Raw genomic sequence first — 25668 nt, 5'->3', positions numbered from 1 at the left:
TTAAGGGCTTATTCACAATGACAATTTTACCATCTGAATTCTGAAGCTGAAACAGAACTCGGACTCATTATAGGGGTTGTCCAGGCCATTCATTCCAAAAGTAGTTTGGCCTGCAAAACCAAGTCTGGCCAATGCAGTAAGAACAGAGCTGTCCACTTCCTGCCAAAATCAATTAAGTGAATGAGCATGGACAGCCACTCTGTCCTTCCTGGTTGCTGCTGCCCATAACATGTGACTGCTGCAGCCAATCACTGCCTATAGAAGGTCAATGCTGTGACCATTGGTCAATGCAAATAAAGTCCCAGCATGACCTATTTTTGTCATTTTCTGACCAGAACTGCCCATTCAAGTATCAATGGATGCATTAAAAAACAGTATTGACTTGAATGAGAGTTTTAAATTTCATCAATTGGGTTACCTTCTCTTCTTTTTTACAGGCGCATTACAGTCACATGCTAAAAATGCAAACACTGAACAAAAAGTGACATAAAATGCACATACACTGACATTGTGATCATTTGTGCTCCTCCATGCTAGTGAGCAGCCCACCTGCAGGCAACCTCCCCCCCCCCCACCGCACATAGACTGTTCTGCAGGTTATAACTAAAGGCCCATATACACAGAGCGATGATCGCTAAAAAATCGCTAATTAGCGATCGTTTTAGCGATAATTGGTGCGTGTTAATGGGCGCTGGGCACCCGCTTTTCGGACACTGTTAGCTGATTGTTAAAATCAAGCTAACCTAAAAATCATTCTTTACTTTTATGAGTAGTTTTCCACGGGGAGTGCTGATAGCATTGTTTACCCGTGGAGAATAAAGAATCTGAGTGCAGATAATAGCCTAGGGCTGTTAACTGCATTCAAGGAAGGCTTCATTTGCACACTTAATTGGTATTTAAGTAGCTGAGTAGCTAGTTAACACTTTATGCAAAATGATTGCTCAAAGCTTTCACTCAAACTGTCGCTTGAGCGATTTTTGAGCGATCATCAGCAAAGGGGTTGTCCCGCGGCAGCAAGTGGGTCTATACACTTCTGTATGGCCATATTAATGCACTTTGTAATGTACATTGTGCATTAATTATGAGCCATACAGAAGTTATAAGAAGTTATTCACTTACCTGCTCCGTTGCTAGCGTCCTCGTTTCCATGGAGCCCGTCTAATTTTCGGCGTCTAATGGCCAAATTAGACGCGCTTGCGCAGTCCGGGTCTTCTTCTTTTCTCAATGGGGCCGCTCGTGCAGGATGCCGGCTCCGTGTAGCTCCGCCCCGTCACGTGCGGATTCCAGCCAATCAGGAGGCTGGAATCGGCAATGGACCGCACAGAAGCCCTGCGGTCCACCGAGGGAGAAGATCCCGGCGGCCATCTTCAACCGGTAAGTAAGAAGTCACCGGAGCGCGGGGATTCAGGTAAGCGCTGTGCGTTTTTTTTTTTTAAGTCCCTGCATCGGGGTTGTCTCGCGCCGAACGGGGGAAGGGGGGTTGAAAAAAAAAAAAAACGTTTCGGCGCGGGACAACCCCTTTAAGGCTTTCGCTGTAAAGAATAAGCAGTGCTGCTCACAAGCAAGTTCTCGTGTGAGTCTGATATTCTTTCAAATATGATCTATGCAGGAGAGTCCTTGTATATACAGTACATGTCTATGTCTCCCAACCGTCCTGAGACGGTGGGACAGTCTTGGATTTTGGGAAATGTTTAATCCCAGGAATCAAGTCCAACAAAGGTGTCCAAAATGTAGTAAAAAACTGCCAACACTCACCCATTTTGCTTCCCCCACTACTCCAGTCCACACTGATCATGTGTTGTCTAGAAAGTGATAGCTACATCTAACTACTGCCCTCAGCCATACCAACACTGAAGTCGGGAATCGGCCACAGCAATCACGTGATTGCGCTACCCAGAACTAAGCAGGGGACCAGAGGCATCAGGGGAGCAAAGAGGTATAGTCTGTTCTCTATTTTATTGAATAAAGAAGGGGCGCATGCGAGGGCATTATTACCGAGTGAGGGCACGCTAAGACATTGTTACTGAAGGAGACCTATGGGTCTTTATTACTGAGGGAGTTCCGTGCAGAGGGCATTATTACTGAGGGTGGCATGAATGGGCATTATTACTAAGGAAAGCCATGTGAGGGCAGTATTACTGAGTGAAGGCATGAGTGGATATTGTCACTCAGGAGGGTGTGCAGGGGTATTATTACTGAGGGGAAGCATGTTGGGACATTGTTACTGAGCGGGACACACAAGGGTATTATTACTGAGGGGAGCCATATGGAGATATTATTACTGAGAATGGTATGTGGGTGCACTAATACGATGAGAGGGACACTGAGGGGCACTAATATTGTGAGAGTGTTTGTAATAGGTATTATTACTGTGAGGGTATTAAAAGTTTGTAAGTTATCATAAAATAGGTGTTGCCTAACAAAAAAAAAGTTGCTCCTAGAATTGTCCCTCTTTTCATTGTTCAAGAGTTGTGAGGTATGTGTGTAGCCCTCTCTCTCTTCCTTCGCCTGATCCTTCCCTCTCACAGTCTCTATGCTCAGTGTCTGATCCCCCAGTGAGACGTCCCATGATCACAGTTGTTCCTTTTCTGTGAGTGCAGAGATTCTAGTCAGTTTTAAACATTGTAAGGGCTTAAACACACGTCTTTGTGCATTAACCAGTAAAACCTTCTTTTTTTCTTACTGTTTCAGGTTTAAGCTATTGCATGCATTAAAAAAAATTAGCAGCAAGATAGGGCAGGACCTATCTTTTCTCACATGTAGAAAAACTGTGCAAGAAAGATAGGGCAAAACCTATTTTTTTGCACATAGTAATATCGAGCGAGAAACACACTAGTCAATATGAAACCATTTGTTACGTTCATCCTAGACTGATCACAAAACCCTGAGATGACTTAGTACTGGAGCAGTCAGGACTGATATATTAGCTTACTACACAGGTGACTAGATGCTGGAGGAGACAGAAATGAGAGGTAGTGATCAGAGCGAGGCACTCTGAACTCTTCTGACAGAACCAAGTTCGCAGCATAGCACCCGTCCTGAAAGGGACGACCCCTCTACTTCTACGAGGACCAATCCAAGGTCAGATGGAGAGCTAGAGTACAGAAAAACAGGGACAAACAGGAACTGACAATAAATAAAAGAGCGAGAACACAGAATACAAGACAAACAGGAAGACAGAGGACAAACCAGACAGATAGGAGAACTGAGCAAGCTTACTTGATCAGGAACACTGAAGTATAACTGGCAACTCCCAGCCAGGAAGAACTGGATTATATAGGGAAAAAAGAGAAGCTGATTGGCTGACAGAGCTGTCAATCACCAGCCACTGCCTCAGCTAACAGCTGCAAGACTAATTAACCTGAACTAGTAAGCACAGGAGATATTAACCCTGGCTAATCAGGATAGAATCCACACTAGCAGAGGTGTTGTCACATCTGCCAGGCCCACCTCGCCACAGCATGGATGCAGGGTAACGTTCACACAGAGCGCAGAAGAATACACCAGAACTATGCTGGATAGTGAACACCACTCGAGGAACCATAAGATGGAAAAACCTACCCCTTACCTAACAGGGAAGTGGGGAGTCCCTGCCTACAAGCAGAGTAATAGTCCTAATAAGGACAGCCCCGCTGTCTTCTCCTGGGCTCTGACTATCCCTTGCAGGAACCCCTGGAGAGGTGCACTGACACAGCAGAACGAAACAATAAAGGTTAACAGAAAGCAACAGAAATGATCACCAGTACTTATGTGAATTGGAAGTTTTTCTACGCCCTGAAGGATGCAAGTTCGATCCCCGCATGATTCAGGTAGGCAGCTCAAGGTTGACTCAGCCTTCCATCCTTCTGAGGTCGGTAAAATGAGAACCCAGCTTGGTGGGGGGTAATAAGTAATAATTACCAGAAAGCGCTGCGGAATAAGTTGGCGCTATACAAATACCAAGATTTATTTATTTTATTTTTCACCCAGCATAGAGGCACCAACCTACACCAACCACTGCTCTATAGAACATATACAGCATGGGGAAGAGGACATGGTAGGAATATAAAGCTCTCCACACCTGCTGAGAGGTAGAACAGCTATAGATCCACACCCCAAACCCTCTCTCAGGTATGAATAATAGCATACAAATATGCAGTAAACTGAGAGATAACAGCCAGCAATCTCTGCACAATGTGCATTAACACTTGTCCTGCATAGAACAAGCATGACGGGTCAGACCCTGTGTCATGGCCATCATGCCATGATACCATCGCGACTGACAAGCCGCGACAGGTGTGCTGGCAGAGATTTGACAATGTGCTGGCTGATACATGACACCATTGACATCAATGCTATCGTTTTTTCCTTTTTTGCAGGCTTGATTTTCAGACTTGTAAAATGGGACTAAATCATGGGCTTGTGTTTAAGCCCTAATACTAAGGAATGGGCGAACGGCTTCTGATAAGTCAAAAAAAGGCCTTTTAGATGTATTATATAAACTTTATCTTTCCAGAAACTCTTGAGTTATGGGAAAACATGAGCTATAAGGCCCTTAAAGTAAAGTTTCCTATAATCTGACATCTAAAATTTAGTAGCTGGAGGAGTAAATTTCGTGCTGAGTACCGACTGAGAAACTGAAATATTGTATGAATTATATAAGAAGTAAAGCCTGAATCTGGTCAGGGGCATATCATTTTTTCAAAAACAGCAAATGATGGAACATATATAATTACCGGAGATTTTGCAGCTCACGGCAACTCCAAGAAAACTTGTAAAAGGAGTTTTCTTTAAAAAAAAAATAAAGCTATTCTTTTTGGAGGACAATGCTATCTAGAGGAACGCTGAGGAACAGTTAAACCCTTAGGGAAGGAGAAAACAAAGGTAAGATGTAAAGGCCCGCATTCCTAAAAGACCATCTTGGCCTTGCGTTTCCATGGAGATGACATAAACCACAATGAAAAGAATAAATACGCCTTATATTCTATTCAACTCGTTCAAACAGAACGTTGCACAATCTTATATTCCAGCTCAGATTGTTTTTAACTCTAACTCTACATAACTTTACATTTGTCGGTTGGTGTAATATTTTTGGATTCTGATATTTGATTCTTCATTTGCTACAAGATATTTAGTAAGTTACTTGGGATACAAAATTAGTCACGGTGGTTGACCTCAGCAATAAAAGTCAATGATGACACAAGTGTCATGGCCATAGGGGCATAGCTGGCTACTGAATAAACTTGATAGTCGAGACCTCATTGTTCCCAGATGAGATTTAGGGTCAGTACTCATTATTTCAGGCCAGTTCTTGGAAAAGTTGATAACTGAAGTTGAAAAGAAGGTGGAGGGGAAAAGAAAGAAATAAGCAGAGGAGAACGAGGTGAAGGAAAAAGAAGAAGAAAATAAGATGCAAGAAAAGAGGCAGGGGAAGAGAAAGAAAATGAAAGGGATATGCAAGGAAAGATGAAAAGAAACAGAAGGGGAAGCAAATAAGTAAGTATGGGGAAAGGGAAGGAAAATTAAAAAAGGAAGAGCAAGAAAAGTGGAGAAAAGAGGAAAGTTGGTTCAGGGAAAGGGGAAGAAAGTGAAAAGAAAGTGTAGAAGAGAAGAGCCAGAACTGAAGTGGATGAAGAAAAAGAGGAAAATAAAGTGCAAGAAAAGAGGCAAGGCAATAGGAAGAAGACGGAAAGAAGGTGGAATGGAAGAGGAAGACATTAAAAAGAAGCACAGAAGTAGATAAAGAGGAAAGATAAAAGAAAAGTGAAAGAAGAGGAACACGAAAAAAGGATGCAGGAAAGAGGAAGAGGAAAATAAGCAGAAGAGAAGACAAAGAAAATATAAAATGTTGGTAAAGCAGAATATAAGAAGGCAGTTAAAGAATACTAAGAAATATAAACATAAAGGAAAAGAAGAAGCTCAAGAAGAAGATGATCAGAAGAAGCTAAAAAAGATGAAGGAAAAGAAGAGGAAGTGAAAGGTAAATGACATCATCCTCAGCATCTTCTTCTCCATAGACGCTTCCTCGCTCCTTCTTCCATTATCCTTTTATAAAATGAGCAAAAATTGGATTTTTTGATGTGGAACAAATGTAACTTATGATCTGTGTGAGAAATATTCCTAAGAGTAACGGCTGATTCCTCACTTCACTGGGTCCACACAGAGGGAGCAGGTAATTAGGGACAGACCTCCATTATACAATGTACCGCCATTAGATATCTTCAGTGCTTAAGAATTCACCTCTGAAGATTTCTGCCCAGAATGTTCTCCTACAGAGCAGGACTGAGGATGACTCAAAGTGGAAAATTACTGGATAAACCTCCCCTGATACAGCACACCTCACAATCGCACATCAGATGGACTGCTTGAAAAACTCATCACATGTCCTAATCTTGTCCGTATGACAGACGAGAATTAGGACATGCAAATTGCTGTCAATGTGTGGGCTGTCTGTGGATTGGACAGCACATGGACAAGTGTCCGTATGGCGTCTGATGCAAATTGCGCCCAAGCCTCTCAGGCGCAACTCACACATACGACAAATGTGTCAGTAGTCTAAGAATCACATATATTGTGCACCAGAGATACAAAGCAGAGACATATTGTGGAAGCGGAGAAAACAAGACAAAGGTCATTGATGTTGAGCAGAAACAGATAAACACAACAGTGTATAAAAAGCATAATGCAGTATATAGCACATAATATAACACATATGGTAACTCAACTTGTTGTAAATTAGATTCTTTTTAAGGGTTAATGTCTCTGGCGCATATAAGAAATGAAGCTACTTTCTAAATAGTCTTGATTAAAAACTTACTGTCTTCTGTATACAGCTGCTGTGTATCTCCATGGTAACAGACTACAAATAAACCCTTTGTAGTCAGATCCTGTAGTCACTAGCTTTCCATTCATCTTTTTTATTTTAGCTTAACCCTCTTAAAATGTAACCTTTATTTCAAATAAAAAACTAAAAAGGATTTTACAGTAAATCCTGAAAAAGACACAGACATACAAAAATATCTAGAACCTTGTCACAGGACTAGCTTGATGTGTGTGAGCCAGACGAACATATATTCATGGGAATAAGGTTTGCGAAAACACCGTATTGGGTATGTCGACCCTATTTCCCAGCACCCATCAAATGTTCGAAAAATGGCTGTGACCACTTCAGGGGTCAGTGTTCTTTAAAAAGATGGTGTTCCTAACTAGAGATGAGCAAACACCAAAATGCTCGGGTGTTCGTTATTCGAAACGAACTTCCCGCGATGTTCGAGGGTTCGTTTCGAATAACGAACCCCATTGAAGACAATGGGCGACCGGAGCATTTTTGTATTTCGCCGATGCTCGCTAAGGTTTTCATGTGTGAAAATCTGGGCAATTCAAGAAAGTGATGGGAACGACACAGCAACGGATAGGGCAGGCGAGGGGCTACATGTTGGGCTGCATCTCAAGTTCACAGGTCCCACTATTAAGCCACAATACCGGCAAGAGTGGGCCCCCCCCCCTCCCAACAACTTTTACTTCTGAAAAGCCCTCATTAGCATGGCATACCTTTGCTAAGCACCACACTACCTCCAACAAAGCACAATCACTGCCTGCATGACACTCCACTGACACTTCTCCTGGGTTACATGCTGCCCAACCGCACCCCCTCCCCCCCACAGCGCACACCAAACTGTCCCTGCGCAGCCTTCAGCTGCCCTCATGCCACACCACCCTCATGTCTATTTAGAAGTGCGTCTGCCATGACGAGGGACCGCAGGCACACACTGCACAGGGTTGGCACGGCTAGGCAGCGACCCTCTTTAAAAGGGGCGGGGCGATAGCCCACAATGCTGTACAGAAGCAATGAGAAATAGAATCCTGTGCCACCGCCATCAGGAGCTGCACACGTGGGCATAGCAATGGGGAACCTATGTGCCACACACTATTCATTCTGTCCAGGTGTCTGCATGCCCCAGTTAGACCGGGCTTTTTAATTCATAGACACAGGCAGGTACAACTCCCTATTGTGAAGTCCTGTCGACCGACAGCATGGGTGGCTCCCTGGAACCCACCGGCGGTACACAAAAATATCCCATTGCATTGCCCAACACAGCTGAGGTAGTAATGTCGTGCGTAATACAGGTGGGCTTCGGCCCACACTGCATGCCCCAGTCAGACTGGGGTTCTTTACAAGTGGACACTTGTAGGTTACACTCCGTGTGCACCTACAGCATGGGTGGCTCCCTGGAACCCACCGGCGGTACACAAAAATATCCCATTGCATTGCCCAACACAGCTGAGGTAGTAATGTCGTGCGTAATACAGGTGGGCTTCGGCCCACACTGCATGCCCCAGTCAGACTGGGGTTCTTTACAAGTGGAAACAGATGCATTTATAATTCCCTGTGGACCCACTGCCTGGGTGGGTGCCAGGAAGCCACCGGCGGTACATAAAAATATCCCATTGCAGTGCCCAACACAGCTGATGTAACGTCAGCTGTAATGCAGGTGGGCTAAAAATTAATTTGATTACACTGTAGGCGAGGGCCCACAAAAATTGCTGTATCAACAGTACTAATGTACATCCAAAAAATTGGCCATGGCCAGCCAAGAGGGCAGGTGAAACCCATTAATCGCTTTGGTTAATGTGGCTTAAGTGGTAACTAGGCCTGGAGGCAGCCCAGTGTAACGAAAAATTGGTTCAAGTTAAAGTTCCAACGCTTTTAAGCGCATTGAAACTTTTAAAAATTGTTCAGAAAAATTATTTGAGTGAGCCTTGTGGCCCTAAGAAAAATTGCCCGTTCAGCGTGATTACGTGAGGTTTCAGGAGGAGGAGCAGGAGGAGGAGGAGGAATATTAGACACAGATTGATGAAGCAGAAATGTCCCCGTTTTGGATGGTGAGAGAGAACGATGCTTCCATCCGCGGGTGCAGCCTACGTATTGCTTACGTATCCTTGCTGTCCGCTGGTGGAGAAGAGAAGTCTGGCAAAATCCAGGCTTTGTTCATCTTGATGAGTGTTAGCCTGTCGGCACTGTCGGTTGACAGGCGGGTACGCTTATCTGTGATGATTCCCCCAGCCACACTAAACACACTCTCTGACAAGACGCTAGCCGCAGGACAAGCAAGCACCTCCAGGGCATACAGCGCTAGTTCAGGCCACGTGTCCAGCTTTGACACCCAGTAGTTGTAGGGGGCAGAGGCGTCACGGAGGACGGTCGTGCGATCGGCTACGTACTCCCTCACCATCCTTTTACAGTGCTCCCGCCGACTCAGCCGTGACTGGGGAGCGGTGACACAGTCTTGGTGGGGAGCCATAAAGCTGTCCAGGCCCTTAAAGACTGTTGCACTGCCTAGGATGTACATGCTGCTCGATCTCCGCACCTCCCCTGCTACCTTGCCCTCGGTACTGCGCCTTCTGCCACTAGCGCTGTCGGCTGGGAATTTTACCATCAGCTTGTCCGCAAGGGTCCTGTGGTATAGCAACACTCTCGAACCCCTTTCCTCTTCGGGAATGAGAGTGGGCAGGTTCTCCTTATAGCGTGGGTCGAGCAGTGTGTACACCTAGTAATCCGTTGTGGCCAGAATGCGTGCAACGCGAGGGTCACGAGAAAGGCATCCTAACATGAAGTCAGCCATGTGTGCCAGGGTACCTGTACGCAACACATGGCTGTCTTCACTAGGAAGATCACTTGCAGGATCCTCCTCCTCCTCCTCCTCCTCCTCCTCCTTAGGCCATACACGCTGAAAGGATGACAGGCAATCAGCCGGTGTACCGTCAGCAGCGGGCCAAGCTGTCTCTTCCCCCTCCTCCTCATCCTCCTCATGCTCCTCCTCCTCCTCCTGTACGCGCTGAGAAATAGACAGGAGGGTGCCCTGACTATCCAGCGGCATACTGTCTTCCACCGCCCCCGTTTCCGAGTGCAAAGCGTCTGCCTTTATGCTTTGCAGGGAATTTCTCAAGATGCATAGCAGAGGAATGGTGACGCTAATGATTGCAGCATCGCCGCTCACCACCTGGGTAGACTGCTCAAAATTACCAAGGACATGGCAGATGTCTGCCAACCAGGCCCACTCTTCTGAAAATAATTGAGGAGGCTGACTCCCACTGCGCCGCCCATGTTGGAGTTGGTATTCGACTATAGCTCTACGCTGTTCATAGAGCCTGGCCAACATGTGGAGCGTAGAGTTCCACCGTGTGGGCACGTCGCACAGCAGTCGGTGCACTGGCAGCTTAACCCCTTCCCGCTCCTGGACGTACCTGGTACGTCATGGTAGCGGGATACTTCCCGCAACATGACGTACCTGGTACGTCATGCCATTAAAGTGTCGCCGCGGTGACAATCGCGGCGACACAGCAGCGATCCTGGCTGATATCGTCGGCAGACAAGTGAGGCATCCGGGCTGGGGACCAATCAGAGCGGTCCCTCCCCCACGATCGCTGTGATTGGTCAGGGAAAAACTCCCTGACCAATCACAGCGCAGCAGCGGACTTCGCGCTGTTTACAGTAGGGGCTCCGTGTGCAAGCACCGCAGTGTGTTTCCGGTGCTTGTACAGAGAGCACCTACTGTGTTTTTTCTGAATATAAAGTGCGATTAGAGTGTAGATTAGGCAGGGAGTGAGTGTAGTGTAGTGTAGTGTAGTGGAGTGTAGTGGAGTGTAGTGTAGTGGAGTGTAGTGTAGCAGAGTGGAGTTAGTGATCAGTGTAGTGGAGAGGAGTTAGTCATCAGTGTGGTGTAGTGGAGTGAGTGTTAGTGATCAGTGTGGTGTAGTGTAGTGAGTGTAGTGAGTGATTGATCAGGCAGTGTAGTGTAGTGAGTGTAGTGAGTGATTGATCAGGCAGTGTAGTGTAGCAGAGTGGAGTGAGTGATCAGAAGTGCAGTGTAGTGTAGGGAGTGAGGGATCTGTAGTGTGTGATCAGAAGTGTAGTGAGTGAGCTGTAGCGTGCGATCAGCAGTGTAGTGTAGCGCAGCGTGTAGTCAGTGTATCCCTTGGTGTAAAAAAAAAAAAAAAAAAAAAAAAAAAAAAAAGTTCCTGTTGTTCCCATTTTGTTACCTGTCCCGTCACCCGTTATTAGTTAGTGTAGCGTTTAGTTAGTCCGTCTAGTGTGTAGCGTGTCGTTAGTCCGTGTTGTGTCAGTGTATTCGTCTGTGTAAAAAAAAAAAAAAAAAAAAGTTCCTGTTGTTCCCATTTCGTTACCTGTCCCGTCACCCGTTATTAGTTAGTGTAGCGTTTAGTTAGTCCGTCTAGTGTGTAGCGTGTCGTTAGTCCGTGTTGTGTCAGTGTATTCGTCTGTGTAAAAAAAAAACCAAAAAAACAAAAAAAGTTCCTGTTGTTCCCATTTCGTTACCTGTCCCGTCACCCGTCATTAGTTAGTGTAGCGTTTAGTTAGTCCGTCTAGTGTGTAGCGTGTCGTTAGTCCGTGTTGTGTCAGTGTATTCGTCTGTGTAAAAAAAAAACCAAAAAAACAAAAAAAGTTCCTGTTGTTCCCATTTCGTTACCTGTCCCGTCACCCGTTATTAGTTAGTGTAGCGTTTAGTTAGTCCGTCTAGTGTGTAGTGTGTCGTTAGTCCGTGTTGTGTCAGTGTATTCGTCTGTGTAAAAAAAAAAAAAAGAAAAAAAAAAAAACACTTACGTGAATACACCACATAAGTTTCCGCGTTCTTTCCGACCCCCGTCCCGTGGTCACCCCATCCCGCAGTGTCCCATCTAATAAAACCTTTTCCCCGTGTGCCCCATTTTATATAAATATGGCCCGCAGGAGGTACACTTCAGAGGAACTGTATGCAATCATTGCATCAGACTCGGACTCAGGTAGTGGTGATGACGACCCCACTTTTTTGGCATTCTCCGACTCCTCATCCTCATCCTCATCCAGCGAGTCTGAGCTCCCTGCACCCCCGAGAAGGCGTCCAAGGACCGCCACTGACCCCAATGCATCAGATGCTCACTGGAGTACCCCGGAAGATTACAGACCCCAGATCCCTGATTTTATTGGGAACCCAGGGATTCAATTTGATCCGGAAGGGCTCAGAGGGAAGGACTTCTTCAAGTTTTTTTTTTCAGAAGAGTTCATTGCCCACATTGTTACCCAGACTAATTTGTACGCCCAGAATTTTATTCAACAAAATCCCACCTCCAGCTATGCCAGACCCGATAAGTGGACCCCTGTGGATGCACCAGAGATACAAAAATTTTGGGGGCTTATACTAACCATGGGGCTAATAAAGAAGCCAACAATCAGGGCGTACTGGTCTACCGATATTTTGTACCACACCCCAATGTTCCGCATGGCGATGTCGAGGACGCGCTTTGAGTGTATTTTAAAATTTCTGCACTACAATGACAACCAGCTGTGCCCCCCCAGCGATCACCCCAATTACGATCGGTTGTATAAGATCAGGCCCGTAATAGACCATTTTAACGCCAAGTTTGCCCAGGCGTATGCCCCACAGATAAACATTGCAGTAGACGAGTCCCTGGTACACTTCAAGGGGAGGCTAAAATTCCGCCAGTACCTGCCCAGTAAGCGGGCACGGTATGGTGTGAAGTTGTACAAGCTGTGCGAAAGTACATCAGGGTACACCCACAAGTTCCGTATTTACGAGGGGAAGGACACTAAAATTGAGCCCCCAGAATGCCCCCCCCGTTCTGGGAGTAACAGGGAAAATAGTGTGGGAACTGGTGCACCCACTATTAGACCAGGGTTACCATCTGTACCTGGATAACTTTTATACCAGTGTCCCCCTGTTTCAGTGCCTCGCTTCCAGAGGAACAGTGGCATGTGGCACTGTTCGGAAAAATCAAAAAAGCCTCCCTAAGACGCTGCTTGGGCAACTGCTCAGAAGGGGTGAGAGCCGGGCCCAATGCAGCGACAATGTATTGTGCGTTAAATATAAGGACAAGAGGGATGTCCTTATGTTGACGACAATACACGGCCACAGCAGTACCCCCTGCCCAGTACGAGGTACCAGTGCAGAGACCCCCAAACCAGACTGCGTCCTCGACTATAATAAGTACATGGGAGGGGTCGATCTATCAGACCAGGTACTGGAGCCCTATAGAGCCATGCGGAAAACACGGGTGTGGTACAAAAAACTGGCCGTGCACCTCGTACAGATGGCACTGTATAATGCCTACGTGCTGTTCCGAGGTGCAGGCCACAGGGGGACATTCCTTGAATTTCAAGAGGAAGTTATCAAGGACCTAATATTTGGGGACCAGGAGGTGGGGGAGAGGCCCAGTACTTCTGGAAGCGAGGCCACAAGAATTGTACCAGGGCAGCATTTTCTCAGTGAAATTCCCTCCACTGCGACGAAGGGAAGGCCCCAAAAGAGGTGCAGAGTGTGCTACAAACAGGGGATAAGAAAAGACACCAGATACCAGTGTGAAACGTGCCCCACACAACCCGGCCTCTGTATAAATGAGTGTTTTAAGATCTACCACACGTCCCTGAAATTTTAATTTTTTTATTGCCCTGACGTTTTACCCTGATGTACTTCGCACAGCTTGTACATAAAGCCACATGCTAAGTCCTTCCCTTCTGAGCCCTGCGCCCTAAAAACAGTTTAGATTCACATATGGGGCATTTCCCTGTTGGGTAACACATCATGGGGTACGTTTTCTCCTTCTGCCACTGGTAAAAAATAAAAATCTGGGCCTAAACTGAGCATTATTGGAAAAATGTGAATTTTTCGTTCTCAACTCAAATTGTTAAAAAAAATTCCTCAAATACCTGTGGGTTCAAACCGCTCACTACACCCCTCAAAAAAAATTCCCTGAGGGGTGTAGTTTCCAAAATGGGGTCAGTTGTTGGGGGTTTCAAATGCACTGGTACCTCAGGGGCACTGCAAACACTACATGGGGTCTGAAAATTATTCCAGCAAAATCTGCATTCAAAAAAAGCGCTCCTTTCTTTCTGAGCCCTGCCATGTGCCCAAACAACAGTTTACATCCACATATGGGGCATTTCCGTGCTCGAGAGTAATTGGGTAACGCATCATGGGGTACCTTTTCTCCTTCTGCCCCTGGTGAAAAATGAAAATCTGGGCCTAAAGCTGAACATTATTGGAAAAATGTGAATTTTTCGTTCTCAACTCAAACTGTTAAAAAAATTCCTCAAATACCTGTGGGTTCAAACCGCTCACTACACCCCTTAAAAAATTCCCTGAGGGGTGTAGTTTCCAAAATGGGGTCAGTTGTTGGGGGTTTCAAATGCACTGGTACCTCAGGGGCACTGCAAACACTACATGGGCTCTGAAAATTATTCCAGCAAAATCTGCATTCAAAAAGCCAAGAAGCGCTCCTATCCTTCTGAGTCCTGCCATGTGCCCATACAACAGGCTACGTCCACATATGGGGCATTTCCGTGTTCGAGAGCAACTGGGTAACGCATCATGGGGTACGTTTTTTCCTTCTGCCACTGGTAAAAAATATAAATCTGGGCCTAAAGCTGAACATTATGTGAAAAATGTGATTTTTTTGTATTGAACTCAAACTGTTAAAAAAATTCCTCAAATACCTGTGGGTTCAAACCGCTCACTACACCCCTTAAAAAATTCCCTGAGGGGTGTAGTTTCCAAAATGGGGTCAGTTGTTGGTGGTTTCAAATGCACTGGTACCTCAGGGGCACTGTAAACACTACATGGGGTCTGAAAATTATTCTAGCAAAACCTGCATTCAAAAAGCCAAGAAGCGCTCCTATCCTTCTGAGTCCTGCCATGTGCCCATACAACAGGCTACGTCCACATATGGGGCATTTCCGTGTTCGAGAGCAACTGGGTAACGCATCATGGGGTACGTTTTTTCCTTCTGCCACTGGTAAAAAATATAAATCTGGGCCTAAAGCTGAACATTATGTGAAAAATGTGATTTTTTTGTATTGAACTCAAACTGTTAAAAAAATTCCTCAAATACCTGTGGGTTCAAACCGCTCACTACACCCCTTAAAAAATTCCCTGAGGGGTGTAGTTTCCAAAATGGGGTCAGTTGTTGGGGGTTTCAAATGCACTGGTACCTCAGGGGCACTGCAAACACTACATGGGCTCTGAAAATTATTCCAGCAAAATCTGCATTCAAAAAGCCAAGAAGCGCTCCTATCCTTCTGAGTCCTGCCATGTGCCCATACAACAGGCTACGTCCACATATGGGGCATTTCCGTGTTCGAGAGCAACTGGGTAACGCATCATGGGGTACGTTTTTTCCTTCTGCCACTGGTAAAAAATATAAATCTGGGCCTAAAGCTGAACATTATGTGAAAAATGTGATTTTTTTGTATTGAACTCAAACTGTTAAAAAAATTCCTCAAATACCTGTGGGTTCAAACCGCTCACTACACCCCTTAAAAAATTCCCTGAGGGGTGTAGTTTCCAAAATGGGGTCAGTTGTTGGTGGTTTCAAATGCACTGGTACCTCAGGGGCACTGTAAACACTACATGGGGTCTGAAAATTATTCTAGCAAAACCTGCATTCAAAAAGCCAAGAAGCGCTCCTATCCTTCTGAGTCCTGCCATGTGCCCATACAACAGGCTACGTCCACATATGGGGCATTTCCGTGTTCGAGAGCAACTGGGTAACGCATCATGGGGTACGTTTTTCCTTCTGCCACTGGTGAAAAATGAAAATCTGGGCCTAAAGCTAAACATTATGTGAAAAATTGGATTTTTTCGTATTGAACTCAAACTGTTAAAAAAAATTCCTCAAACATCTGTGGGTTCAAACCGCTCACTACACCCCTTAATAAATTCCCTGAGGGGTGTAGTTTCCAAAATGGGGTCAGTTATTGGGGGTTTCAAATGCACTGCTACCTCAGGGGCACTGCAAACACTACATGGGGTCTGAAAATTATTCCTGCCAAATCTGCATTCAAAAAGCCAAGAAGCGCTCCTATCCTTCTGAGTCCTGCCATGTGCCCATACAACAGGCTACGTCCACATATGGGGCATTTCCGTGTTCGAGAGCAACTGGGTAACGCATCATGGGGTACGTTTTTTCCTTCTGCCACTGGTAAAAAATATAAATCTGGGCCTAAAGCTGAACATTATGTGAAAAATGTGATTTTTTTGTATTGAACTCAAACTGTTAAAAAAATTCCTCAAATACCTGTGGGTTCAAACCGCTCACTACACCCCTTAAAAAATTCCCTGAGGGGTGTAGTTTCCAAAATGGGGTCAGTTGTTGGTGGTTTCAAATGCACTGGTACCTCAGGGGCACTGTAAACACTACATGGGGTCTGAAAATTATTCTAGCAAAACCTGCATTCAAAAAGCCAAGAAGCGCTCCTATCCTTCTGAGTCCTGCCATGTGCCCATACAACAGGCTACGTCCACATATGGGGCATTTCCGTGTTCGAGAGCAACTGGGTAACGCATCATGGGGTACGTTTTTCCTTCTGCCACTGGTGAAAAATGAAAATCTGGGCCTAAAGCTAAACATTATGTGAAAAATTGGATTTTTTCGTATTGAACTCAAACTGTTAAAAAAAATTCCTCAAACATCTGTGGGTTCAAACCGCTCACTACACCCCTTAATAAATTCCCTGAGGGGTGTAGTTTCCAAAATGGGGTCAGTTATTGGGGGTTTCAAATGCACTGCTACCTCAGGGGCACTGCAAACACTACATGGGGTCTGAAAATTATTCCTGCCAAATCTGCATTCAAAAAGACAAGAAGCGCTCCTTTCCTTCTGAGACCTACCATGTGCCCATACAACAGGCTACGTCCACATATGGGGCATTTCTAAAAACTGCGGAATCTGGGTCATACATTTCAAGTTTTGTTTCTTTGCTAACTCCTACTGTTTTATATTAAAAAAAAGGTTTTATATTGAAAATCAGTAGAAAAAAGGAACTGTTCTAATTTTTGATGCACTTTCCTTTAATTCCTGTAAAACATCTAAAGGGTTAATAAACTTTCTAAATGCCATTTTGAATACTTTGAAGGGTGCTGATTTTAAAATGGGGCAATTCATGGGGGATTCTGATATACAGGCTCGGCAAAACTATGTCTGAACTGCATTGGTCCTTAAAAAATTTAGATTTTGAAATTTGCTAGTAAATGTGAAAAATTACTGCTAAATTTATATACTTTGTGGAGTCTGCAAAAAGTAAAATAACACTTAAAAAATGATTGCTGTGTAAAGTAGGCCTATGGGAAATGTTAATTAATAACTATGTTGTGGTGTTTGACTTTCTATCTTACAAAGAAAACAATTCAAAGTTTGAAAATTGTGAATTTTTCCAAATTTTCAGTAAATTTGGATTTTTTTTCCAAATAAGGACAAAATTTATTGATGAAATTTTTACACTAACATAAAGTACAATATGTCACGAAAAAACAATCTCAGAATCACCTTGATAAGTAAAAGCATTCAAAAGTTATTAGCACAGAAAGTGACAGATGTCAGATTTGAAAAATAAGGCTTGGTCCTTAAGCTCAAAATAGGCCATGTCATTAAGGGGTTAAAGCGATGTTGCAGGGTGCGCAGGGTGGCAGCGTCCGTGTGGGACTTGCGGAAATGTGCGCAGAGCCGGCGCGCCTTTACGAGCAGGTCTGACAAGCGTGGGTAGCTTTTCAGAAAGCGCTGAACCACCAAATTAAAGACGTGGGCCAGGCATGGCACGTGCGTGAGGCTGCCGAGCTGCAGAGCCGCCACCAGGTTACGGCCGTTGTCACACACGACCATGCCCGGTTGGAGGCTCAGCGGCGCAAGCCAACGGTCGGTCTGCTGTGTCAGACCCTGCAGCAGTTCGTGGGCCGTGTGCCCCTTATCTCCTAAGCTGAGTAGTTTCAGCACGGCCTGCTGACGCTTGCCGACCGCTGTGCTGCCACACCGCGCGACACCGACTGCTGGCGACATGCTGCTGCTAACACATCTTGATTGCGAGACAGAGGTTGCGGAGGAGGAGGAGGGTGCTTTAGTGGAGGAAGCATACACCTCCGCAGATACCAGCACCGAGCTGGGGCCCGCAATTCTGGGGGTGGGTAGGACGTGAGCGGTCCAAGGCTCTAACTCTGTCCCAGCCTCCACTAAATTCACCCAATGTGCCGTCAGGGAGATGTAGTGGCCCTGCCCGCCTGTGCTTGTCCACGTGTCCGTAGTTAAGTGGACCTTGCCACTAACCGCATTGGTGAGGGCGCGTACAATGTTGCGGGAGACGTGGTCGTGCAGGGCTGGGACGGCACATCGGGAAAAGTAGTGGCGACTGGGAACTGAGTAGCGCGGGGCCGCCGCCTCCATGATACTTTTGAAGGACTCCGTTTCCACAACCCTATACGGCAGCATCTCAAGGCTGATGAATTTTGCTATGCGGACGGTTAACGTTTGAGCGTGCGGGTGCGTGGCGGCGTACTTGCGCTTGCGCTCCAACAGTTGCGCAAGCGACGGCTGGACGGTGCGCTGAACTACACTGGTGGATGGGGCCGAGGACAGCGGAGGTGAGGGTGTGGGTGCAGGCCATGAGGCGGTAGTGCCCGTGTCCTGAGAGGGGGGTTGCATCTCAGTGGCAGGTTGGGGCACAGGGGGAGAGGCAGGGGTGCAAACCGGAGGCGGTGAACAACCTTCATCCCACCTTGTGGGGTGCTTGGCCATCATATGTCTGCGCATGCTGGTGGTGGTGAGGCTGTTGGTGTTGGCTCCCCGGCTGAGCTTTGCGCGACAAAGGTTGTACACCACTGTTCGTCGGTCGTCAGGCGTCTCTGTGAAAAACTGCCAGACCTTAGAGCACCTCGGCCTCTGCAGGGTGGCATGGCGCGAGGGTGCGCTTTGGGAAACAGTTGGTGGATTATTCGGTCTGGCCCTGCCTCTACCCCTGGACACCGCACTGCCTCTTGCAACCTGCCCTGCTGCTGCCCCTGCCTCCCCCTCTGAAGACCTGTCCTGAGTAGGCGTTGCAAACCAGGTGGGGTCAGTCACCTCATCGTCCTGCTGCTCTTCCTCAGAATCCTCTGTGCGCTCCTCCCTCGCACTTACTGCCCTCACTACTACCTGACTGCAAGACAACTGTGTCTCATCGTCATCGTCCTCCTCACCCAGAGAAAGTTCTTGAGACAGTTTGCGGAATTCCCCAGCCTCATCCCCCGGACCCCGGGAACTTTGCAATGGTTGGGCATCAGTGACGATAAACTCCTCTGGTGGGAGAGGAACCACTGCTGCCCAATCTGAGCAGGGGCCAGAGAACAGTTCCTGGGAGTCTTCACGCAGCTGAGCAGGTGTCATTGGAGTGGAGTGAGGAGGCTGGGAGGAAGGAGGAGCAGCAGACAGAGGATTCTGATTTGCAGCAGTGGACGGCGCAGAACTGCGGGTGGACGATAGGTTGCTCGAAGCACTTTCTGCCATCCAGGACAGGACCTGCTCACACTGCTCATTTTCTAATAACCGTCTCCCGCGTGGACCCATGAATTGTGCGATGACTGTCGGGACGCCAGAAACGTGCCTGTCTACTAATCGCGCAGCAGACGGCTGCGATACACCTAGAACAGGAGTTCGGCCTGTGCCCACACCCTGACTTGGCCCTCCGCATCCTCGGCCACGTCCACGTCCTCTAGGCCTACCCCTACCCCTCAGCATGCTGTATTACCAGTGATTTGATTTCACAGGCAGGAAATAAATTGGCGCAAGACTGCAGGCCAAATATAATTTTTTCCCTTTTTTGAAAACGAAAGGCCCCACTGCCTCTAGTGAATGAATAATCTAAGTTTAATAACTGTGCTGTGGCCCTGCTAATGTGTCACAGAACTTGAGGGTAGCAGAGTTATTAACTCTGGCAGAGCAGGTATTTTTTTCCCAATTAAGGAAAGCAAATGGCGAAGCCAGCAGTAAACCGTAGCTGGGTGCGTCTGATTTTTTAACGTTGTACACGCAGCTCACACGTGTCCACAGCCCTTAGGACGGACAGAGGCAGGACAAATAGATTTATTTTCCCTTTTTTTACACCAAAAGGACCCACTGCGTATATTCAATGAACATGAGAAGTTTAATAACTGTGCTGTGGCCCTGCTAATGTGTCACAGAACTTGAGGGTAGCAGAGTTATTAACTCTGGCAGAGCAGGTATTTTTTTCCCAATTAAGGAAAGCAAATGGCGAAGCCAGCAGTAAACCGTAGCTGGGTGCGTCTGATTTTTTAACGTTGTACATGCAGCTCACACGTGTCCACAGCCCTTAGGACGGACAGAGGCAGGACAAATAGATTTCTTTTCCCTTTTTTTACACCAAAAGGACCCACTGCGTATATTCAATGAATAATAACTGTGTTGTGGCCCTGCCTACACAATTCTTTCCCTGTAGTATCAATGGAGGGTGCAATGCTCTGCAGAGGCGATTTTGAGAAAAAAAAAAAAATGCAGCACAGCTAACAGCAGCCAGCACAGTACTGCACACGGTTAAATATGGTCCTAGAAAGGACCGTTGAGGTTCTTGAAGGCTACACTCACTCCTAACACTCTCCCTGCCTATCCAACACTTCTGTCCCTAATGCCGGGTGCAACGCTCTGCAGAGGCGATTTTGAGAAAAAAAAAAAAAAAGTCACTGCTAACAGCAGCCAACACACAGGTATTACTGGCCCTAATAAGGACCTTTGGGGTTCTTGAAGCCTACACTAACTGCTATTTCTCTCCCTACAGCAGCTCCGGTACCAGCAGCACTGTCCCTCATCTAACTCACAAGGCATCTGAGGCGAGCCGCGGGAGGGGCCGACTTTTATATTCGGGTGACATCTGATCTTCCCAGCCACTCACAGCAGGGGGGTGGTATAGGGCTTGAACGTCGCAGGGGGAAGTTGTAATGCCTTCCCTGTCTTTCAATTGGCCAGAAAAGCGCGCTAACGTCTCAGGGAAGGAAGTGAAAGTAACCCGAACACCGCATGGTGTTCGTTACGAATAACGAACATCCCGAACACCCTAATATTCGCACGAATATCAAGTTCGGACGAATACGTTCGCTCATCTCTATTCCTAACTTATATAGATTTTCTATCAGTAGGCGGAAAAAATAGTAAGTGCTCCAAAAACCTTGGTGCACTAATCACTCTATGAGAAAATGCTGTCTTTATTGTGTCACGGACCATAGGCATGCCACCATAACTGAGGACTGATGTCTCAGACCAATATGCATATGTAACATGCAGATGAAAGGCAGGTGCTGCTGCTTTTTATTATTTTGTTCCTGCATTTGATGGGGGGAAACTGGGTTTATTGCTACCTTAACTTAGTGTTAGGATCGACTATCGCTTCCTCTATGCGGCTGTCTCCACACTTTGGAGTTTATTCAGATCAGATACTGCATTTGACCATTGACCATATTTCTATTGTTGGGTTCCTGATGAAGCTGCAACATTTGTAGCAGAAACGCGTTGAACCTGCGAACCTATTTGCACCAATTTGTTTGGTCTCAATTTTTGATTCTAGTGGCATGTTTGCCAGAACCTGTTAACCTATTTGCACCAATTTATTTGGTCCTATCTTCTGACCCTAGTGGCATTTTGTGACCCTGTGTCACCTACCACGGCAGCTCTACCTTTCATCTGCATGTTACATATGCATATTGGTCTGAGACATCAGTCCTCAGTTATGGTGGCATGCCTATGGTCCGTGACACAATAAAGACAGCATTTCTCATAGAGTGATTAGTGCACCAGGGTTTTGGAGCAATTACTATTTTTTCCTCCTACTGATAGAAAATCTATATAAGTTAGGAACACCATCTTTTTAAAGAACACTGACCCCTGAAGTGGTCACAGCCATTTTTCGAACATTTGATGGGTGCTGGGAAATAGGGTCGACATACCCAACACGGTGTTTTCGTAAACCTTATTCCCATGAATTTATGTTCGTCTGGCTCACACACATCAAGCTAGTCCTGTGACAAGGTTCTAGATATTTTTGTATGTCTGTGTCTTTTTCAGGATTTACCATAAAATCCTTTTTAGTTTTTTATTTGAAATAAAGGTTACGTTTTAAGAGGGTTAAGCTAAACCCTGTTCTGCTCCATAATCAGATAAGTCTGGTTGGTATATTAGGATACTCTGGGGTTGTAACATCTTTTTGCAGACTGTTTGGCTATTGTGTTCCACCTTGTCTATAGTGTGCTGGTTTCCATTCTAGTTTCCATTCTTATTCCCTATTATTTCCTGCAGGTATAACAATCCCTATTTTCCACCTATGGAAAGACACGGTTCCTGATGTAGGGTTACCATCATCGGGGTGAATGCTCCGCTTTTATGAAGGGCTCATTGCATTAGTAGATATGGGTCAGATTTCCCTTTTCCCCACTGTTTGGTTCTTTTATAAATACTTCTTGTTCTCCACATTCATATATTGTGTGTATATTAAGGACAAAGGCTTACAACCAATCTGGACAAGATGTCTTGCGCATAGCATGGTTATGTTATATACACTGTATTGAACATGGTTGTATTCATGCATTTCTGCTGTTCTTTCCACTTTTGCATTATATATTTCATATAGTATTTATAAAGCTTATTCATCTTTTCAATTTTCTATGCATTGGAGCAATTTAAATGGTTGCAAAATTCTACACACCCTTACAATTTTTTTTTCCTGGACTCACCACTTCACCTGCTCCTATTTGCTCCTTATTACTGGTCCCGCTGTGAAGATGGGAGAACCTTATTGTATAGGGCAGGGGTGTCTAACCTTTTGGCATCTCTGAGCCACACTGGAAGAAGAAGAGTTGGCTTGAGCTGCACAGAAACCTGATTGGTTGCTATTTCTTATACTGCTGGGGTAAAATGAAAGCAGCGCTGTGATTGGCTGCTATAAGCAACAAAGACAGATTTCCTTCAGCTTTCATAAGAGTGTGATGTCAGGATACTTCTCCATGGCCCATGGATTCTAGCATTGTACTATATAACTATAAGGTCCCTGCACACAGTGTATCCCTAGATGGTTCTAGTGTATCTTGACACCACCAGGAATTCCTGGTGGAGTCAAGATTGACAGGGGGTGATGCCTGCTGCAGCTGATTGGCTGGACAGGGTTCTCGGCAGCAGGTCCTGGAATGCGTGTGCAGATGTGTAGAGAAGCCATACAGCGGCTGGCGCCACTGCTGCTGTGCACCTCCAGCAGCAAGTGGGTTCCTTGTCGGCGGACCATAAGGTGGAACCCCCCCCCCCCTGACAGCACAAGCGCAGCGCTACTATAGGGCAAGTGACTTTGCCGGGAGCGGCAGTGAGGGACCAGTGATGCGGGCGCCGGAGGTGAGCTGAGAGCAGGCGGCCGGCCGTACTCACAGTGGTTTTCTGGGATCGACACGCAGCAAGCAGTGATGTGGCCGGCGAAACGCAGCGGAGAGCCTGTGGTCAGGATGGAGGGGTTAGCCGCCAATGAGGCCATTGCTTAAATGCCACCCACGAGCAGCACACACGCTGTAGCAACTGCATTTCTTACTAGCAGCGCTGCAGGCTTATGCGGAGGGTTTCTATTCTGCTTCGGCTTAATTTATGACATGTTAACCCTTTCCAATCCACTGTCTGACGTGTAAAGACATTCTTTAATAAGGGTCTGTACAGCTCCAATGTCAGAAGAAGTCCGGCAGGGTATTCTTAGTGTATATTACTGGCCGCTCTGTAGTCGGGGGCCTCTCCAGCATGTCACATACTGCAGCACTGGCTCTAGCCAGCAGATGGCGCCATTGTAAAATGGCAGAAAGACAAAGCCCCCTAGGAAACCCTGAATCCAAAATTGGATTGCAAAGGGTTAATGCTGGCATGTTACCGCTGTAACATGCCAGCATTTCAATGTCATAATGTAAGCCTAAACAGAATAGGAACCCTCCGCGTAAGCCTGCAGCACTGGCAATAAAGAAACCCACACTGTGCGACTAGGACCTTTGTTCCTTCACCCTATCAGAAGCTAGGGTTGTGACAGGGGCGTTCCTCCTGTCAAACCCCTAGCTTTTGGTGGCGTCAAGGTACACTAATACCTCCCTAGATTACCTCTAGGTCCTTCCTCATTGCTCCCTCAACTCTGGAGATTCTACAGCACACTTAATACTTCAGAAAATAATAAAAAACTGTTACAAATTGCTGTTAATGGACACTGCAGAGAAGACGAAACTTGACAAAAAGAAAAATAGTCATTTTATGAAGAGAGTCAGTGAGGAAGTCGTGCGTTGCTACTTCATCGCGGGAAATTCCAACGCGAAGCCCATGACATCAATATGATGAATTATTTTGCTACGTAAATAACAGCAGAGTTAGAGAGGTAAAATCTGAGATAACCGTACACAGTAACCCCGGGAACACTAAGGAAGACACAGGGGGTTCATATACAATGGCATGCACTATTTACACTGAGTGACCCCTTTATTAGAGCTCCAGCCATCTCATGATGGGTGCTTTCCTGTATGAGAATTATCTTGTGACCTCAGCAGATCGGTTTCAGTGTGAATCCACATTAGATGGAAAAACCCAGCCATCTGTGCGACTTCTGGTCATCGTTGCTAGACTGGCCGGGGCCACTATGTCACTGCCAACCGTGTGGGGTTTCTGTGTGTAGAGTATACTGAGAATGGTGTGATTGAGAGCAAATATCCAACTCAAAGGGATCCTGTGGATGGAGACAAATCATCACCATAAGGAGTCAGAGGAGGATGTCAGGAATGGTTCTGACCAACAGCCGCTGCACAGTCAGGAGCAGCCGAATACAGCACTGGGCTTCAACTAACATCCTGGACTCCAGACTGATACATGTTACCTGCACTGATACATTGTAACATCCCGGACTCCACACTGATACATGTTACCTGCACTGATACATTGTAACATCCCGGACGCCACACTGATACATGTTACCTGCACTGATACATTGTAACATCCTGGACTCCACACTGATAGATGTTACCTGCACTGATACATTGTAACATCCCGGACTCCTCACTGATACATGTTACCGGCACTGATACATTGTAACATCCCGGACTCCACACTGATACATGTTACCTGCACTGATACATTGTAACATCCCGGACTCCAGACTGATACATGTTACCTGCACTGATACATTGTAACATCCCGGACTCCACACTGATACATGTTACCTGCACTGATACATTGTAACATCCCGGACTCTACACTGATACATGTTACCTGCACTGATACATTGTAACATCCCGGACTCCTCACTGATACATGTTACCGACACTGCTACATTGTAACATCCTAGACTCCACACTGATACATGTTACCTGCACTGATACATTGTAACATCCCGGACTCCTCACTGATACATGTTACCGGCACTGATACATTGTAACATCCCGGACTCCACACTGATACATGTTACCTGCACTGATACATTGTAACATCCCGGACTCCACACTGATACATGTTACCTGCACTGATACATTGTAACATCCCGGACTCCACACTGATACATGTTACCTGCACTGATACATTGTAACATCCCGGACTCCACACTGATACATGTTACCTGCACTGATACATTGTAACATCCCGGACTCTACACTGATACATGTTACCTGCACTGATACATTGTAACATCCCGGACTCCTCACTGATACATGTTACCGGCACTGCTACATTGTAACATCCTAGACTCCACACTGATACATGTTACCTGCACTGATACATTATAACATCCCGGACTCAACACTGATACATGTTACCTGCACTGATACATTGTAACATCTAGGACTCCAGACTGATACATGTTACCTGCACTGATAC

The sequence above is a fragment of the Eleutherodactylus coqui genome, chromosome 3 (assembly GCF_035609145.1).
Source record: "Eleutherodactylus coqui strain aEleCoq1 chromosome 3, aEleCoq1.hap1, whole genome shotgun sequence".
NCBI classification, from domain to species: domain Eukaryota; kingdom Metazoa; phylum Chordata; class Amphibia; order Anura; family Eleutherodactylidae; genus Eleutherodactylus; species Eleutherodactylus coqui.
Note: the sequence above shows the minus strand (reverse complement) of the source record.